At 47.9% G+C, this 18,819-nt stretch overlaps 1 protein-coding gene across 15 annotated transcripts in view; it reads right to left on the bottom strand.

Annotated features, from left to right (window-relative positions):
* P4HA2 (prolyl 4-hydroxylase subunit alpha 2) overlaps window positions 1–1,531 on the bottom strand; it is a 33,278-nt gene extending 31,747 nt beyond the window's left edge. For 11 of the 15 annotated variants that reach the window (XM_057735620.1, XM_057735640.1, XM_057735649.1 and 8 more), the window contains exons 1-2: window positions 1,397–1,531; window positions 727–801 (exon numbers count right to left, since the gene is read on the bottom strand). The gene's annotated coding sequence lies outside the window, so the exon portion shown is untranslated. The other 4 variants (XM_057735617.1, XM_057735694.1, XM_057735719.1 and 1 more) reach the window with 3 other exon arrangements.
* Window positions 1,532–18,819: the final 17,288 nt, after the last annotated feature.

The raw sequence follows: 18,819 nt of genomic DNA, 5'->3' as shown, positions 1-18,819 counted from the left end.
GTTTAAGCACAAGCCACAGGAAACCATGGTTCATTTAACAGAGAACTAAATCATGGAACCTGACATCCCAGATATGATATGGGTAGCAGCTTGCAAAACCATTCTATAAATTCTTAGATGGACAGTGGATCTCTGCAAAATCAGGGACATTTGAGAATGCCCTAAGTTACAAAGCAATGATCCCCAACTCTTGCTCTCAGGGCCAGGATCTCCTGCAAAAGGGCTGGGGTTGTTAAGCTTCAGGTGGTTTACATCAAGCAGCACAAGTCTTAGGTGTCACTCTACAGCAGAAGACACTAGTCTCAGCCTTGGGAGGGACTCTGACGTTCTTCTACACCACCTTAAAGGTGTCAGATTAGAAACGGAGGCCAGGGGCCTCTGCCCTGAAAAAGGAAATGCCCTAATCCACATTTATGCTACAAGAGTTCACCCTACACATTCAGGGCACAACACCAGGCAATGTCCTCTCACTTGAAGCTCTTGGACAGGGTCCATGGGTAGCCATCCTCTGAAGTGTCCTTTTCCCCATGACCTTGCTTCCACTAGAGTGCCCAGGTCTGCTTTCACTCACATAGGCTGTTCCTCTGTCCAGGTTACCGTTTACTCAACCTTCATCTGACCACGCCAGCTCATGGCTCACCTCCTCCAGGAAGCCCTCTGGCCTGAAGCATCCTGTCCTCTACCAAATACCCACAGTCTGGTGCTTCCTCCCAGCACAGCACTCACCACACTGCCCGGAGCCTGGCCTTTCCTGGTCTTCCAGTTCGCCTGCCCTACTGGGCTAGCAACTCCTTGCAGTTTCTGAAACGCAGAAGGGTCCGTTTGTTGAATTAGTTAACTAGTTACAAGCCTCCATGGCCGCTGAGGTAAAACCATGCAAGTTCGAAAAGGATGTCTGGAGCGGGAGATGGGAAACAAAAAACTTTCTCATCCGACAGCGTGTCTTAATGGGCACTGAGAGGGGCCAAGGCCACAGACTCCCAGCCCTTTGCAGGCAGGACGGTAGACCTCACTAACACTAAGCGGCCCCTCAGGGCCTGCCCGGCTCCCCTGCCTCCGCCTCCAACCTCAGGCAGTTCTAGGACCAGGCCGCCCCTTCCCGGGTGCCTGACAGGCGGGGCAGCCAAGCTCCCCGCCCAGCCCGGCCGCCCCGAGGGGACCGGCAGGAAGGGCGCCGCTGACCTCACCACCCTGAGCTCCGGGAGGGGACGCGGCGGCGGGACAGGAACCCGCACGGGTGTAGAAACAGGGCGGAGGGCGCGGGGCTGCGGCCCGGACAGCGCGACCCCCGGCCCTCAGCGCCCATCCCCGCGCGGGCACGAGGCTCGCCCCGGCGGCCCCGGCCTGCGCTCGAGCCCCGCGGCGGACCCGGCGGTCGCGCGGGCGGGACGCTCACCCGTACACGCGCAGCTCCCGGCGTTTCCAGAACCTCCCGCGGCGGCACTCTGCCCGCTCGGCACCTCCTCCCGCGGCGGCCCCGCCTCCCTCCGTTGCCGGGCTCCGCCCTCTTGAGCCGCCGCCACGTCTCCACCTCCCGCCCCGTCCCCCGCCCCCCTCCCCCGCCCCCCTCCCCCGCCCCTGGCCGCTGGCCCCTGGCTCCGCGCCCAGACAGCCTTGGCCGGGGGTCGCCGCCGCCAGCGACCCCCGGGAAGGCCCGGGCCGTCCGACCGCGCGGGAGCCCGGAGCGAGCCTTGGGCCAGGCGGGAACTGGCCGCCCACGCCCTTCATGCCGCCCGCCGCTCGCCGCACGTACGCGGCGCCCGCCTCTTCTTGGCGCTCCCACGTGTGGGACTCGGCCCGCCCTCCTCCCCGGCCCCTGGGCGGCTGGAGAGGGGCCCACGACCCGTCCTGGTGCCGGTGCTGTGGGGGCAGCATCCCTGGATGCTGGCCGACTCCCCTGGCCCCAACTCATGCCCATTTCCTCGGTGGTCCTGCTGTATACACGGCTCCTACTGCCGCCTCACCAACATCACCACCATTAGGTTACAGGGGGTGGGGTCACCAGGCCCAGGAGCTGGATTGTCAGGGATGGGGACAGTGGAGAAGGACCTGAAGACTATTGACCTGGGATCCACCCCCAGGGCCACGCTCCCAAAGGAATCCAGACTGTCCCCAGCTCCTGGATCGGGCACTCCCCCTGGGGATGTATTTGTGGGTGAATGGGTTGGTGAGAAGAGACCCTAACAAAGACTGAGGGAAGGGAGGCACATGGGAACCAACCTTTGTTTTCCCCAAGGCCCTACATACAGCCCGGGCCCCAAACAGTGGACACCTCCTTCAGCCAATCCAGGCTGGGAAGGAGTGAAGGCAGGGATGCCGCAAATCTCAGCCTGGGCTACAGGAGGCCCTGGCAGCCAAGCAGGTTCCCACGACTGCTCTGTGAACCATCCTGATCATGAATGAGGGGAAACACTGTCTGAGAATCTCATCAGGGAGCTAGCCCAGAGTAGGAGGTGCCCAGCCTCCGCCCAGACCAGTGTGGGGACATTCCCTATGGCACACCGTTCAGGCTGGCAGCCCAGACCTGGGGAAGGCATGAGCACAAATAGAAATACACACAATACACATAAAACACGGAATGAGCCACTGTTCCGGCCTTCCTCAGCCACCGACCTCCCCAGAGTTCAACTAAAACCAAACGGATGGGGCTTCCCTGTGGCGCAGTGGTTAAGAATCTGCCTGCCAATGCAGGGGACACAGGCTCAATCCCTGAGCTGGGAAGATTCCACATGCCTTGGAGCAACTAAGCCCGAGCGCCACAACTACTGAGCCCATGCACCACAACTACTGAGCCCATGTGTTGCAACTACTGAAGCCCGAGCACCTGGAACCCGAGCTCTGCAACAAGCCACGATGATGAGAAATCCGTGCACCACAAGGAAGAGTAGCCCCTGCTTGCCACAACTAGAGAAAGCCCGTGTGCAGCAACGAAGACTCAATGCAGCCAAAGAATAATAAAAATAACTAAATAATAAATCTAAAAAAAAAAATTTTTATTAAAAAAAAATAAAAAAATAAAACCAAACAGAAACCTTCCTTCCTCTGTTACATCCAGTTATGCCACAGGAGGCTCCCTCTGTCTGCCCAGATCCTCCCATCCTCTCCCCCTTCTCAAGAGCTTGCCCTGTGGATCATCCCTTCTCTCTCTTGAATGTTCAACCTCCTCCCCTCAAATGGATCCATCCCTTGACCTATAAATATTTTCAGGCCTCTAGTATGGAAACAAAACCCTCATTAGACCCCACCAACTACTACAGTGTCTCTCTCCTTCTCAACCACAGCAAAATTCTCCAAAAGAGCAGTCTGTCCTCACTTTTCTCCCACCCCTCAGAACCCTGCAGTGGGCCTTCTGGCCCCCTCACAAGACCAAATCAGATCTCAACAAACTCTCTATGACCTCCAAGTCTAAATTCAACAACCACTCTTCAGTCCTCATCTGCCAAAGCCCCCAGCACCACCTGACACCTCAGCACTGTTTGGCCACTGCCTCCCTGGAACACTCATTTCCCTCACTTGCCGCTATCCTCTCTGGCCACCTCTGCCCAGGCATCTTTGCCCCAGCTCATCCTCCTTTCCCTCTCTCCCCATTACTCAGTAAAGGTTGGGGGTTCCTCAGAGTTCAGGCCTAGGCACTCCACTTTCCTCTTCTCATTCTATAATTTCTTCCTATACACAGATGACACAAATTTCTCTCTCTACCCTTGCCCTGACTCCTGAGCTCCAGATTCATATGACTGGCTGCTGAGTCTACATCTCCACTGAGTGTCCACAGGCAACTTGACCACAACATGCCCAACGCTGAGTTCATGCTCTCTCCCCTTCCTCCTCTCCCACCTCTCATACTCCTTGCTTCATTGAGGGAACCACTCCCACCCCCACCACCAGTTACCTAACCAGAAGCCTGGAAATCACCCTCAGCACTTCCCTCTGCCCCACCCCCAGACCCTGTCCTTCCATATCCCACAACCATTCAATTCTACCACCTAAACCTCTCTAATTCATTCATTTCTCTCCATCCTCTTTCACTTGAATGATTGCAACAGTTTCCCGGCTGTCTGTCCCCCTCCATTATTATTTCCTCCCATCTCCCACGCTGCAGCCACAGTGACCTCCTCAGAATGCAGAGCTGAACCCATCACTCTCAGCTTAATATATTGCATTGTCCTTAGGAAAAATCCTGAAAGTGGCCTATAAGGCCCCGCATGGTTTGGTCCCTGCTCACTTCTCAAGTCACACTGACCTTCCCCTCCAGTCCCTCTAACTGGCCATTCTCCCTACCCATTCCCCTCCCAGGCCTTTGCACATGCTGTTCTTTCTATCTAGAAAAATGTCCCTCCTCCCCAAGTAACTTCTTCAGATCCTCCCAGAGGGAATTTCCTCCCTTCCCTGGCCAGGTCAAAACCTCCTACAACAGCCTCTCTTGTCTTATATGCTTTGTAACACTTGCTACAGTTGATATAGTTGGATGATTATTTTATTAATGTTGGCCCCCTACCCCCACCCCGCACACACACCCCCACTGGCCTGGGAGCTCCAGGAGTATGTAAACAATGTGTGTTTCTGTCCATCATCACAACTTCAGCAACTACCACAGAACTGAGCTCAATAAATATTTCATGACCACATGAAGGGATGAATGTGTCCTTAACGCCTTGCTCCACATAACCATAGCCAAAGGTCTGACTAAGACCTCCATAGGGGCTCAGAGTCGGCTTCTATTCCTCCTCTGTCTCATATAAGGATACTTATCACCGAACCTAGGACTCACCTGGGTAATCAGGATGATCTAACCTCATGGTCCTTAAATTACATCCACAAAATTCCTCTTTCTAAATAAGATCACATTCACAGTGTCCAGATATTAGGACATGGACATATCTTTTTAGGGGCCACCGTTCAACCCACTACACTTGACATGCCCGCATGCCCTCCATGGGCTACTGGGCTCCTTATAAATCCTTGACTCTTAGTTCTGAATCTCCAGCCCAGGCCCACTCCAGACCCACATAGCCTTTTCTTTGTGGCCACTTGATGGGTAAACTCATCTGCCCACACCCTACCCCCCCCCCCCAACACCCACACTTCACACTTCCACTCCAGCATTTCCCATATTTTAGGAAATGGAATCAACATCTCCTGGTCATTTCCATTTTCTTCCCCACCACATTCCCCCATTGTAGATCTTACCTAGTAGATCACTCAATCCATTTACTACTGCTCTCCATTCCTGTAGCCAAAGCCCAAATTCAGGACAACGCCATTTCTCACTTGGACAGTCCATCTTGGCCCAGAGCTTCCACTCAGCTCCTTCTATCCTTATTCCACACCACAGACAGAGTGATATTTTAACAGTGTGATTCTGATCATGTCACTTCCATACATAGAACCTCTCAAAGGCGTCCCTGCCACAAGTACAGACACAGATCTCACCAAGACTGCCAATCCCCTTTATCCAGCCCTGATGGCCTCTCTTATCATGTGCAGCCTCAAACTTGATGCTCTACCACCTGAGGCATTTTTCAGTTCCCTGACCTTTGATTGTGTCATTCTTCGTATCTGGAGCACTCCAAAATGTTGTTCCCTCCAAAAGCTGTCTCTGGACCAAGACTAAGCCAGCTCCCTGCATAGACCCCATAGCTCCTCATGGATGAATTTCACATAAGCTATCTGGCTCTCACAGCTACTTCCTTTACCACTTTGCCTTCCTAGACATGGGGGCTGCTTCTGTCCTGTTTATCACTGTGTCTCCAGCTCTAGCATAGGGCCTGGAACCCAGGACCTAGACAGGGAATGGGGAAGAAAAATACATGAATAAATAAGTGAATGAATGAATGAATGAATGAATGGAGAGCCCCCACTATTGTGGCCTCCAGCAGGCCTCACTAAGCACACCCATTTCGGGTCTCTTAATAAATCAACAGCCATCTTGAGCAGCCATGTCACACTCCTTTCCCCCAAATCTACTGTGTAAATAAAGCCACACCTCTACTCTGGTAATGGCTCTATCCTATTCATTCATGCATTCACTCCACAAACATTTGCTGGGTACCAGTTGAGGTCCTAGCTGGGGATTCAGGGACCATAAAGATCAAAAGGGCTCTGTCTAGTGGGGAAAACTGGCAGGTGAACAGAGACCCACACAGCAAACTTACCTAGGGAGGGAAAGGCCCAGCCATTTCCAGCAAGTGAAGGCTTCCGATAGAAGGCGCTGCCTGCCTAGTCCCAGCTTTAGACACCCTTCACAGGTTCAAGATCAGGTATGGACTGCTACTTTTGACCCCAGCCTGGCCAGGGGCATTGCCAAATGAAGCCCTACCCCCTACGCTGTCCCTAAGTGACAGTTCTGGCCAATGGCTCCTCAAAGCAGGCTAGACTTGTCTGCCCACCACCCCCATCCCAAGAGGACTTGATGTCTCTCCAGAAAGGGATGGCGAAAATATATGTTCTGGATGGGCAGGTAACTGGATGAATGGGAGGGCAGGTGTGGTGCAGCCTTTCCCTCTAAACACAGGCATCCTCACCTTGCCCTGCTCCTGCCTCCCCCCATTCACCTGTGATCCCTGCCCTGGAGAAGAGGAGGGGGCAGTTTCCACTGCCTAGCACGCAGGCCTCCCTGACTGCCGATGACTCTGGCAGGGCCTGGCGACTACCACAGCAGCTGGAAGCTTGGCCAGGGTTTATGAGCGCCTGGTCCCTCCATGGAATTCTCTAGAGTAGGGCTCCCGGGATTCACCAATGCCGCAGAGGGTATTGTACACGTTGACACACACCTGTACCTTTGAGTGCAGTCAGCATACAGCTGTCCAGTGGACGTTGGGACCAACCCTCCCCTCCAGGTTCCTCCCTTTAGGGACCAAGAAAAAACTGGATGCGTCCCAATTGACCAGCACTTTGACTCAAGGCCAGGGGAGAGGGCCAGAGGTGCAGCTTGAATAGGGCCACCTAGTGGTGGTCTCACTGCTTCAGAAATAGGGCCTCGCCGGGTAGTCTGGTCTTATAGTCTGGTGTAGGACACTGGTGCAGAGACAGAGAATCTGGCAGAGGCCCCAGAAGCCGGTGATGCCAGTCCTGGACAGGGCCAAGTAGGTCCCCACAGATTGCCCACCTGACCCATGCAAAAGATGAGGTAGGCCCAACAGAATGGCTAAAAGTCTGCTCCCAGTTGCCTCCCCATGGACCCCTGCAGCCCCAGACAGCAGAGCCAGCATAAGCTGGGCTGTCATTACAGGGTAGAGAGAGGCATCCAGGGCCTCTGGGAGCTATAATTACTCAGCAGGTCGAGGGAAGGCCTCAGGGTAGAGACAGCAGGCTTAGACTCCGGCTTCCCTCCTCACCATACACTCCCCACCTCCATTTTGGGTGAGAAGCTTCTGTACTGGTGCAAATACCCAGAGGGCCAGGAGTTTGCTAGGTATGGTACTGACAAACCCTGATATTTTAATACAGACAGTGTAAATATGCTTTTTAAAATTATTATTATTACAACACAGAAGCCCATCCCACCTCCACCCCCACCCCAATCTGTCCTCCCCCAGCCTTGGACTTGGTAGTAATGAGGGATGGGTGAGGATGAGGTGAGAGCGGGGCTAGCTATTGGACATCTTAGCTACTCTTTCAAGGGCTGAAAGTTCAGTGGTTTTACCGTTTTTTTCAGGCCTCGTCAAAATGTCAGGAAGTCAGTACAGCAGAGGGTAGAGGAGAAACGAGAGGTGAGGCTGCAGAGGTCCCAGGGGCAGATCACCCTTGACTTTGTGGGCTCCAAAAATGGGTTTGGATGTGATGCTGAGGGCAAGGAGCAGCCTCCCCAGAGTGAAAGCTAGGGAGAAGCAGGATCTCATTTGGCATCTGGGAAGAGCACCCTATCTGCCTACTGTCGGGGAGGGGGAGAAAGAAGAGCAGAGACTGGAGGTGACTGGGGCTGGGGCTGGCGCAGAGTCTACATGACAGCTGATGGTGCTCTGAAGTAGGGAATGGCAATGCGTAGAGAAAGAAGGGCGTAGATTTAAGAATTAATAAGGAGGTAAAACAGGAGGGCTATGTTCATTTATTTATTCAACACATATTTATTGAATGCTCTGCTCCCCTTTCTGAGCTCCCTCTTCGAGATGAGACCCTACTTCACATCCAGAATGAAGTCTCTTCACCCTTGGCTCCCTCAGCCCTGTCGTCCCAAAGCAGGCCATGCTAAAGCCCTCAGAAAACACAAGGATGGGGAGTGAGTTGGTTACCCCCAGAAAACACAACAGCACGCTTCAGAGTTTCAGACTGACATGGAATCCTAATCACAGCGTCTGGTTTCCTCAATCATGAGGCTCCTTCCACTATAAGGTAGACACCCAGTTAATGACGGTCTTGGCACTAACTCACTAATGTCACCCTTCCTCTCCCTCTGCTTCATTTCCCCCTCCTATTTTTAAGTGAATGCACTTCTGCTGTAGTGATGCATGTTTCTAAGGCAACTTATATCCCTTCTGGAATGAGATAGATACCCATCCATAAGTGACCCTAGCCCAGTTAAGTTGTACAAATCCTGTACTACACAAGCCTGGGGCTCCATTCACATCACAGACATTATAGATTTGTTTATTCATTACAACTCACCAGTAGATGGAAATAAAGTGAATTGCAAATGGGATATTCTTTGCCCCTTTGTACAAAATCACCGTGTGATTTGGTACATCTACTTCCACATAATCACAGGATCCTGAGTCCCCTTTTGGATAGGGCCTTAAGGACCCCAACTCCTGCAGGCTCTCTCCTGTCCTCAACTATCCTGTTTGTATCACCTCTGGTTGTTGTCCTGACTCTCCCTCAGCTCCTTGAGTAGACACAGTCATCTGAACTTACTGGTGAGCCCTGTCCTCTGCCCAAGGGATACTGCCCAGGACTCTGACCCACTGCAGGGAGGCTAAGGCACTCATCCCTCTGGAGGCCTTGACTACCCCACACCACATCAAACATATTCCAGTATACCCACATCTCATACAAGTATTTTATACCTCCCCAGTAATAACATGGCTCAGTTGCGGTTCACGAGTTTCCATGACATAATGCTATATTTTGCTAGCATTTAGTATTTACATTTTCTTTTTTGTAGCTTTCTATATTTTTTCCTGTCTCCATCATTTGCATGAAACTGTGAGAAGCTTGATGATCCCCGTGCCTCTAGTACTGAAAGACGGAATGACTTGGGCACAGCCTTTGACAGGAGGATCCTTGCCCACTGGACACGCAGGCACATGCACATATGCACACACGCACAGAGGGATGTGCATGCGTACACACACTCGTGGGCCTTGGCCTCTCACATGAGGAGGAGGAGGTTCTGTGCTGTGTACTCTGGCTCTGCCCTTAACCTTGACTCTGTCTCATGACTTAATGTTAATTTTGAATGAGAATCTGACCTTATCCCTGAACCTGAACCAGTCTACTGAGGCTTGGAATCAGAAAGATATCCACTCACATCATCTGCAGGAATCACACCCCCGAGGGGAGCAGGGATGGCTTGGACAGGGCAGCTTCCTGGCTAGGCTGAAGAGTGAGTGATCCAGGTGGTGAAAGCGGAGACATGGCTTTCCCATAGTGTCTGGCCATCAGACACTACCATGCATCGACAGTCTTGGGAGCAAGTGTTATTCTCTCATCCCAACAGTCACCGAACATCTCTAGGCCGGGCTCACCCCCTGCCTTCATCAAGACCTGGGATTTTCTCTTCACTCCATCCCAGGACAGCAGCAGTTATCTGCTAAGACCCATGGGGTCTCAGAACCTTTGGGGAGAATTCTGCTGTTCTGGTCCTTCCTGAGAGTTCCATCTGCAAAGATGAGGATGGCCAGCAGAGGGTGCATGGAGCCCAAAATGGGCCACCCACTTAAAGGAGCAGTCCCAGTCTTGCTCAAAAAGCCCCTCGGTTCTTGATCCCATGCTCTACCTCTCTAACCTGCCAAAGTTTAACTGGGACCCTTGCCTAGAACTGCATAAACATGAGCAACTGGGGCAGATAGAGATGTTTTCCAGGCCATAAAGAATGCCTCCAATGCTGGGACCTCTAGTGGTGGGAAAGGCGGAGAGGATGTTGGGAGGGTCCCAAACCCCTTACTCAGCTATGGATGACCAAGGCCCTTCACAGCCGGTTAAGTTGACTTGCATCCTTGGGGGAGCCTCAGGCCATAGGAACCTGTAGGCCTAAAGAAAAACCGAGGGCCCGTAGTGCAATGAAATTAAGTGAGGAGATGCGGGAGGCCACTGACAGAACTCTGAACGTACCTAGAATATCATGGCTCCTGTAGAGATGATTTCTTGAAGAGACGGGCCAGAGGAGAAGGAATGGGCAATCCTCATCTGAGTTCCCTGGAAGCTCCAAGCTGCTTCTGAATAGGGCAGCTAATGGATGGAGCAATCTCCCTGTACCAAGTGTAACCTAATACTTCACAGACGTCATCTATGTTGGACGGCGTCTGCTTGCTCCTTCAGATCCCTGTCTCTCTCCCTTCTTCCTGCTCTGGGCTTCTGGCTGCTGACCTATATGGATTACATCAACAGGTTCTCCTGCCCTGTGACTTTTGATTGGACTCAACCAATGAGGAGTACCAAGAAAAGGTCAGCCAGAGGCAGTAAATGGACTTTGGGGAAGTTGCCTGCAGTCTACACGTGAGGGCCTGGCTCAGTGACCTACCTAGCCTCAGGATAGTCTTTGAGCTGCCCTGGCTATCCTGAGGGGCAGCCAGGCCCATCTGCTCTACAAGGTCTTTCACACTAGATCACTCAGCCCAAGGCCTCAGAAGCCTTCTACACCCTCACTTACCCATGTTCAGTCAGTCAATAAATATTTGCTGACAACTTCTCTGTGTTCAGTTCTAGGTGCCCAGAGATACAGACACACAGATGAGTCTGACAAAATCCTCTGACATGGTTCTTTTTTGAGTGTGTGTGGGGGGGGGGGGCGGGGGGCAAGGTCACAGACAAAGAAACTGGCAATGAATCCCAGGGGCTAAGGGAACCTGCAGAAGGGGCATCTTACCTGCTGAGTGGGGTTTGGGTCTCCCAGAGTAGTCAGCCAGGGGGGAGTATTGAAGTTCTGGGAGACAGAAGGAGCAAAGGTTGGGCAGAGTGGGGTGTGAGGCAGGTGTAGAATTCCCTGGCAGTCCAGTGGTTAGGACTCTGCACTCTCACTGCCAAGGGCCCGGGTTCAGTCCCTTGTTGGGGAACTAAAATCCCACCAGCCGCACGGTGTAGCCAAAAATTTAAAAATAAAAAGGCTGGGGTGGGGAGATGACTAATTCACATAGAAGCCTGTGGTGACCAGGCAGGGCCTTCTTCCACCCACTGGAAAGCTAGTATCTCCTGCCTGAACTTCACACACCCCTACTAGTAGGGGTGAAATGCCATGGGCAGCCTGTGCCATTTTAAACTTTTCTCTGAAAACTTCTTATTAAGATATAATTGGACTTCCCTGGTGGCGCAGTGGTTGAGAATCCACCTGCCAATGCAGGGGACACAAGTTCGAGCCCTGGTCCAGGAAGATCCCACATGCCACAGAACAACTAAGCCCGTGTGCCACAACTACTGAGCCTGTGCTCTAGAGCCCGTGAGCCACAACTACTGAGCCCATGTGCCACAACTACTGAAGCCCACGTGCCTTAGGGCCCACGTGGCACAACTACTGAGCCTGCGTGCTGCAACTGCTGAAGCCTGTGTGCCTAGAGCCTGTGTTCAGCAACAAGAGAAGCCACTGCACTGAGAAGCCTGCACACCACAATGAAAAGTAACCCCCACTTGCCACAACTAGAGAAAGCCCACACGCAGTGACAGACTCAATGCAGACAAAAAAAAAAAGATATAATTAACATACAAAAAACTATAAATATCTTAATATACAGCTCAATGTGTTTTAAATATATGAAAACTCATACAACGATCACCTAGATCAAGATACAGACTACCCCCACAACTCCAAAAGGCTGCCTGGTACCCCATGATAGTCAATAAACCCTCCCAAAGTTGGCCACTATTCTTTCTCCTCTGATTATTTTTGTCAGATTTTGAATTTTACAAAAGTGGACTTATACACTATATGCTTTTATGCCTGCTTCATAAACTTGATATTATGGTTGTGATAGCAAATCCATCTCGCTCTTTTTGGTAGTACATCGTTCTATCTCATTTCTGTGTGGTATTCCATAGTTTGAATATATCACAATTTATCCATTCTATTGTTGGTGAACATTTGGATTTTTTCCAGTTTGTAGTTATTTTAAATAAAACTGCTTTGTATATGTTTGCACATGTCTCTTAGTGGAAGCAAACATTAATTTATGTAGAATATAAACCCAGAAATGGAATTGCTAGGTCATAGGATATGCGTATATTTAGCTATCAGAGTTACTTTCATCCATTTTTCTAGATGCACAAAATTACCCTCTGAGAGGAATGTGTGAGAGTTCCAGTTGTCCCATGCAGCAATGTGGAAAAGCCCCCAGGGAAAAAGCCAGAGTAAGTCTGGAACTCACTGCACATCATTCCCTTTTCTAAAGGATCAAAATCCTTCAATTCTTACCTGTATTGGTTATTCTCCAATGCCCTCAAATAGTTCTTCTTTATGTCTTGTCAAATTTTTATAATTGTTTTTGGCAGGAGGATTAGACAACCTACCACCATGGCTAGAACTGGAAGTTTTATTCATCCAATTCTGATGCCGGATTAGAAAATGCTGAAAAGGGGTAGGCCCCACTGGCCCAGCTAATTTCAGCTAACGCTTAGATTTTTAGACACCTGTGGCATTAGATCCATATTCTGAATTAGGGTTCCCTACTGTCCTTTCTCTTCCTTTCTTCTTTTAAAATTGTATTGGATGCCAACCATGGGTGAGTAATTGGTAACAAACTTACTTCTCCATTGTAACTAACTATAAAGCTAGGTAAAACATTTATAGCAACTGATTACAGGCATTGGACATCAAACAGTCTTTATCCTTGAGAGAAAAGAAACACAGGAGGTGAATTCCACATTCACTAAGGTTCTTTGCCTAGGGCATTTTCCAAACTATGGCAGAGGGAAATGGAGTCTAAACAGAGCAATGGTCTCACTGAATAAAGTAAACAGAGATCAGAGATAGAGAATATTGAGGTGGCTGAACTTTTGGGGCAGAGTATCAGAGAGGAGGGAGCTGCATGGAGAAGGAGCTCTAGAGATTTGCATAGACACACTCTTGAGGCTTTGTCTAAGTTGCACATGTGCAGGGAAGGAATCTTTGAGGGCTGACAGATAAAAACTGAGTCTATAAACTAAATGGGGATTCTAGAGTTCACACAGTGCTGAGATGAGACGTGTTCTGATCAGCCAGAGTGGGAAGACCTTGTTAAACACCCTGAGCATTTAATTAAAATTTTAGAAAGTCCACACCTTAGGAATAGGGCTACTCTGGCCATACAGAATGCATTACTTTACACCTGCCATAACAAAGCCTCAGCAGAATCAAATTAAGCCACTAGTAGACTTACTGCCTAATGAAGCAAACTCAACACTCTCTAAAGAAATGCATAATCCAGACTCTCAATAATGTATTGTCCACAATTCCCAACATACAATCAAATACTACCAGACATATAAAGAAGCAAGAAAATACGATCTATAACCACGAGAAACAGTAATGAATAGAGACAGATCCAGAGAGAACACAGATATTGGAATTAGCACATAAGGACTTTAAAACACCTATTCAAGAATGTTGAGTGGTGAGGTGGACATAATAAATGAACAGATGAGCCATCTCAGCAGAGAAATGGAAACTGTAAAAAAGAACTAGGACTTCCTAGGTGGCACAGTAGTTAAGAATCCACCTGCCAGTGCAGGGGACATGTGTTCAATCCCTGCTCCAGGGAAGATCCCACATGTTGCGGAACAACTAAGCCCGTAAGCCAAAACTATTGAGTCTGTGCTCTACAGCCCGTGCGCCACAACTATTGAGCCCGTGTGCTGCAACTATTGAAGCCCGTGTGCCTAGAGCCCATGCTCCACAACAAGAGAAGCCACCACAATGAGGAGCCCGTGCACCACAATGAAGAGTAGCCCCCACTCACCCCAACTAGAGAAAGCCCGTGTGCAGCAACAAAGACCCAACACAGACAATAGATAAATTAATAAAATAATTAATTTTAAAAAAGAACTAAATGGAAATTCTAGAACTGAAAAATATAATATATAAAATGAAAATTTTACCAGGTGGTCTTAAGAGCAGACTGGATACTGCAGAAGAAAAGTTAAGTACACTTGAAGTCAAGTCAATAGAAACCATCTACATGGAAAACATAGAAAGAAAAAGGACTGGAAAAAAGTGAACAGAGCCTCAGGGAAGTGACCTTGAAACAATATCAAGCAGACTAGTATACATGAAATTGGAGTCCCAGAAGGAAAGGAGAGAAAGAGATTGAGGCAAAACTTTAAAAAATAGTGACTGAAATTTTAAATTTGATTTTTAAAATTACTCACTTATCATCCCCAAAAGTTTAGGATTATAAAACTCCAACTAAGCAGGACAAACACACAGGAAACCACATCGAGGCACATCATAATCAAATACCTTAAAACCAAAGAGAACATCTTAAAAAACAGTGAAAGAGCACAAACGCGTTACATTAAGAGGAACTGATAAGAATGAACATTCACAAGTCATCAGAAGTAATGTAAGCCGGAAAACATGGAAACAGAAAATGACATACTGTGTATTGAATATGCTATTAAAATCAACCTAGAATTCTATATCCAGAGAAATTATCTTTAAAAAAGAAATGAGAAATAAAAATATTTTTGGATTTAAAAAAAGAAAAGCTGAGAGAATTCATCACCAGTGGACCTGCACTATTAGAAATGTTAAAGGCACTTCTTAAGGCTGAGGGGAAATGATATCTGATGGAAATTTGGCTCTAAACAAGGGAACAAAGACTTGTAATAAGTAAATATAAAATATGGTTTCTTGTTTCTTTAATTATTTAAGAGACAACTGACTGTTTAAAGCAAAAATAACAACTCCATTATGGAGTTTATGACATTTGCAGAAGTAAACGTACAACAACACAGTACGAAAGAAAGGAGGGGTAAATGGAAATATGTTATTGTAAGGTTTTTACATTATATAAGAAGCAAATTTATCCTTTTCTTCTCTTTATTTTCATTAGATTATCTTCATCTTTCTAGTTATAAATACAATACAAATTTATTTATATAAAATTAAAACACTGTAGAAATGCATAACCTAGAAAATGTAAATGTTGCAAAACAATATCATTAGCAATAACTATCAATAGTGTACAGTGTATTTCTTTGATTTTTATCTATATGTAACAGAAAGACATATTTAAAGTATTTACCTTGATGAAAAAGGTATTTATTATAAAATATTTATCTATATTTTCTACCAGTCCCCTTTTGTGTTTAATTATTGATATATGAATAGTTTATGAGAACATACAGATTAGAAAAACTGAATCAGCTTGTGAATCAGTTTGGAAGTCATCTTATACTATGGAGAAGTATATAGTATACAGGATTATAACCATACTTTTTTGGTATAGATAATAAATGGCTCCAACATGATTTATTGAATAAACTACTATTTATCCTCTGAATTAAGGTGTATCCTTTACCACAGGCTATGAGCTGTCTTGTTCCATTGACATATTTGTCTTTTCCTATGCTGTACCACACAATTACTTCAACTTTATCGTATATTTTAATGCCTATAGGGCAAATCTCTGCATTTTGTCCATATTTACTCTTCCAGCTGATCTTAGAATCCTCTTGTCAATTCCCCCCACCCAAATAAACTTTGATTAGAATTGCATTGAATTTATCAATTAACTAAATTTAAAATATTGGATTTTCCAGGCACATGATATATGCCTCTGTTTATTTTGTCTTCATCTCTTTTTATCTTAGAGCAAAACTTATATGCCTTACACGTGCCCTAAGTCAGTTTCTAGGTATTTCTCATGTGTCACTGTTATTGTCAATGGTAAATTGTTTACATCACATTTTTTAAAATTTTGTATTTACTTATTTATTTTGGCTGCACTGGGTCTTTTTTTTATATATATAAATTTATTTATTTATTTTATTTATTTATTGGCTGCGTTGGGTCTTTTTTGCTGCACACGGGCTTTCTCTAGTTGCGGCGAGCAGGGGCTACTTGTCATTGTGGTGTGCAGGCTCCTCACTGTAGTGTCTCCTCTTGTTTTGGAGCACAGGCCCTAGGCACATGGGCTTCAATAGTTGCAGCACATGGGCTCAGTAGTTGTGGCTCACGGCCTGCAGAGCACAGGCTCAATAGTTGTGGCACACAGGCTTAGTTGCTCCGTGGCATGTGGAATCTTCCCAGGGCAGGGCTCGAACCCACGTCCCCTGCATTGGCAGGCGGATTCTTTACCACTGTGCCACCTAGGAAGTCCTGCACTGGGTCTTAGTTGCAGCACGCAGGATCTTCATTGCAGCATGCAGGATCTTCATTGCGGCAGGTGGGATCTTTTTAGTTGCAGCATGCAAACTCTAGTTGTGGCATGCATGTGGGATCTAGTTCCCTGACCAGGGATCGAACCCCAGGCCCCTGCATTGGGAGCGCAGAGTCTTATCCACTGGACCACCAGGGAAGTCCCTACATCACATTTTTTAATTAGTTGTGACTTAATACTTTTAAAAGCTATTAAAATCTGTATACATGTACGACTATACCTTATTCTGCTCCAGCTGACTAGATCCCTCTACTAGTCTTAAAAGTTTTTCAAATGATTCTCCTGGATTTTATGAAAGCACAACCATAATAACATCTGCCAATAATGACCATTTGACTCTTTCCATTACTTATTTATTTTACTTATCTATTATTTCTTTTTTTGTTTGTTTTTCACCTTTTTATCCTAGTAAGGACCTCCAAAGCTACACTACACAGGAGTAGTGAAAGGGACATTGTTTGAATCCTGACATTAACGGCAATTTTAGAGTCTTAAGTCCCACACTGGCTTTTGGTTTCCAGTATATGTTATTTAAAATGTTAATGTTTCCTTCTCTTCATGATTTTCCAAGTTTTTACTGTGAATGGCCGCTGAATTTTATCAAATGTTTTTTAAGATGATCACAGTATTCCTTTTTTCTCTTTAATCTATTAATTAATGGATTTTATAATGGTAAATGAAGCTTGCAATCCTAGAAAGATCCCCAATAGTTTTATAACTATTTTAACAAACTATGGAAGCCACTTTGCTATGTTCACAAATTAGATGGATCCGCCATTTTCTTTGCAAGGGGCTGCCTTGATGTAAGGATAATAAATGGATCTTAACAGTAATTGTGGAAGATCACCATCTTGCTCTGGCTCTGGAACACCACGGTTCTCGGAGGGAGAATGCTTGTGTTCCTTATCTGGGCCAACAAAGCTTTATGCTTGAACTCCCAATGTCACAGCTCTCTGTGGTCAGCTTGTTTTAATCCTAGACACAGCCACCTCTCAGGGCCTGCTGGTTCCAGAGTTCTGGGCAGGGCCCATTCCAACAATCAGTGCATGTCTAGTCCAGACCCGCCATTTTCCCTTCCTCTTCCCTGAGATGAGACAGCTCTTGCTTAACTCTCAGCAGACAGAATGTTCATTACACACTCTCTTGGAGCAATTCTGGCTTTTCGTGTGGGAGAGACACCCCTCCATAGCCCCCAACCCTGCCTACCCCTTTCCTTAGCCAAGCCTACCTCCCCGCAAATAGAATGATCTCACAAGGCAGCACACAATCTGATCAGGTGTCCTCTCAGCAGAGGGTCAGGTCACATATACACTCTTTCCATTGTGGACGTGTATAAGAGATGCGGGGTATGAGGAGCTCAGCCTCCAACACTGGGCTCTGCCCGCTTCCCACTGCTAAGCCTGGGTCTGCACAGCTATGGACCTAGCCTCGGGAGGGAAAGTGATTTTTGAAGTGGGAAAGGATTTTTGAAGATTCTTGGGAGCCAAAAAAAGCCACCCAGGACATGAGGCTGACTAATGGGTCCTGCTCCAGCCCATTCTACCCCATGGGCCTGGAGCAGCCTCAACCCAGCTTCACCCTTGCAGGCCTGTATCTGGCTCTTTCTGCTCTAATCCCCGTGGCCCTCTGCACCTGGATTCCCACACCCTGGGGCCAGCTGGCGACCACTGCATTCTAGGGGCACAGCTCTGCCCTACTCTCCCAGCAACACGGGCAGCCAGGCTCACACCAGGTGGCCACAGCTGGGGTATCCCATAGCCAGGCCCGGAGGTGAGGTCAGCCTGAAGAGTCCCTGCCAGCCTGTGACTCAGCCACTAGAGGCACCACTTGGCAGTGCTGGGCACCACTGGGCAGGGCATTTCACCAAGACCAATCAGTGACTAAAGCTGCTAGTGCTGTAGGGGGGCAGGCGATCCTTAGAGATAGAAAAGGTGAAGCTGGGAAGACAGGCTGGAAACAGAGCCATGCTTGCTGGACTCCTGAGGAAGCCTTCACAGCCTCCACCAATCTCATCATGGTCCCCAAGACTCTTGGGTAGCTGGGGACAGAGGCCAAATCTATACCATCAAGAAAATTACGAGGGGTAGGGGCTATTAAGGTTCATCTTGAGGAGGACTAGGGAGTCTGGAAGTTAAATCTTTGAAGTTATCTCCAAATGAGGCTATATATTTTGTATGTATTAAAGCATTGAATTGTTCAATACTCAAGCCAAAAACAGTGCCTGACCCATAGAAGGCGCTCAAAAATATTTGTTGGATAAATGACCAAAGCATAAATAACATATACCATGATTCTTAAGGCACTATTTTCACATTTT

Source organism: Hippopotamus amphibius, chromosome 1, assembly GCF_030028045.1.
Source record: "Hippopotamus amphibius kiboko isolate mHipAmp2 chromosome 1, mHipAmp2.hap2, whole genome shotgun sequence".
Lineage (NCBI taxonomy): Eukaryota > Metazoa > Chordata > Mammalia > Artiodactyla > Hippopotamidae > Hippopotamus > Hippopotamus amphibius.
The sequence above is the reverse complement of the archived record's forward strand: the minus strand, read 5'-3'. Positions and strand labels throughout refer to the sequence as shown.